Below are 1,741 nucleotides of genomic sequence, written 5' to 3' on the forward strand. Positions count from 1 at the left end.
AGGGTTAGGGTTAGGGTTAGTGCAAGGGTTAGGGTTAGGGTTAGGGCTAGGGCTAGGGTTAGGGTTAGGGCTAGGGTTAGGGTTAAGGTTAGGGTTAGGGTTAGAATGAGGGCTAGGGTTAGGGTTAGGGCTAAGGTTAGGGTTAGATTTAGGGTTAGGGTTAGGGTTAGGGTTAGGGCTAGGGTTAGGGTTAGGGTTAGAGTTTGGGCAAGGGTTAGGGCTAGGGTAAGGGTTAGGGTTAGGGTTAGGTCTAGGGTTAGGGTTAGGTTTAGGGCTAGGGTTAGGGTTAAAGTTATGGTTAGGGTTTGGGTTAGGGTTAGGGTTAGTGTTAGGGTTAGTGGTAGGGGTTGGGTTAGGGTTAGGATTAGTCGGAGTTAAGGTGAGGGTTAGGGTTAGGGCAAGGTTTGGGTTAGTTTCTGGAATGGGATTGGGGTTAGGGTTCGGTTGTGGTTGTGGTTGGGGTTGGGGTTAGGGTTAGGGTTAGGGTTAGGGTTAGGGCGAGGGCTAGGGTTAGGGTTAGGGTTAGGGTTAGGATTAGGATTAGGGTTAGGGCTAGGGTTAGAGCTAGGGTAAGGTTTAGGGTTAGGGCTAGGGTTGGTGTTGGTGTTGGTGTTGGGTTTGGGTTATGGTTAGGGTTAGGGTAAGGGTTAGGGTTAGGGCTTGGGTTGGGTTGTGGTTGGGTTATGGTTAGGGTTAGGGTTAGGGTGGAGTTGGGGTTGGGGTTCAGGGTTGGGTTCGAGGTCGGGTTAGGGTTTGGGTTGGGGTTAGGGTTAGGGTTGGGGTGGAGGTTAGAGTTGGGGTTGGGGTTGAGGTTAGGGTTAGGGTTAGGGTTAGGGATAGGGTTAGGGTTAGGGTTAGGGTTAGGGGTAGGGTTAGGGTTGGGGTGGAGGTTAGGGTTAGGGTTGGGGTTGGGGTTTGGGTTGTGTTGGAATTGGGGTTTGGGTTGGGGTTAGGGTTAGGGTTCGGGTTCTGGTTCTGGTTAGGGTTGGTGTTGGTGTTGCGGTTAGGGTTAGGGTTAGAGTTAGGGTTAGGGTTAAGGTTAGGATTAGGATTAGGGTTAGAGTTGGGGTTGGGGTTGGGATTGTGGTTAGGGTTAGGGTTGGGGTTGGGGTTGGGGTTTGGATTGGATTGGATTGGGTTGGGTTGGGGTTGGGGTTGGGGTTGGGGATAGGGTTAGAGTTGGGGTTGGGGTTGGGGTTGGGATTAGGGTTAGGGTTAAGTTTGGGGATAGGGTTAGGGTTGGGGTTAGGTTTCGGGTTTGGGTTGGGGTTGGGGTTAGGGATGGGGTTCGGGGTAGGGGTAGGGGTAGGGTTGGGGTTGGGGTTGGGGATAGGGTTCGAGTTCGGGTTCGGATTCATGTTAGGGTTCAGGTTCGGGTTCATGTTCGTGTTAGGGTTGGGGTTAGGGTTAGGGTTAGGGTTAGGGTTGGTGTTGGTGTTGGGGTTGGTGTTGGGGTTGGGTTAGGGTAAGGGTAAGGGTTAGGGCTAGGGTTAGGGTTAGGGTTGCGGCTGGGGTTGGGTTGTGGTTGGGTTATGGTTAGAGTTAGGGGTGGGGTGGGGGTTGGGGTTGGGGTTTGGGTTGGGGTTGGGGTTCAGGGTTGGGTTCGAGTTTGGGTTGGGGTTGGGGTTTGGGTTGGGGTTAGGGTTAGGGTTGGGGTGGAGGTTAGGGTTAGGGTTAGGGTTAGGTGTAGGGGTAGGGGTAGGGTTGGGGTGGTGGTTAGGGTTAGGGTTGGGGTTGGGGT

Source organism: Heloderma suspectum, chromosome 17 (assembly GCF_057233095.1).
Source record: "Heloderma suspectum isolate Gila_16-S chromosome 17, 16-S_ref, whole genome shotgun sequence".
Classification (NCBI taxonomy): Eukaryota; Metazoa; Chordata; class Lepidosauria; order Squamata; family Helodermatidae; genus Heloderma; species Heloderma suspectum.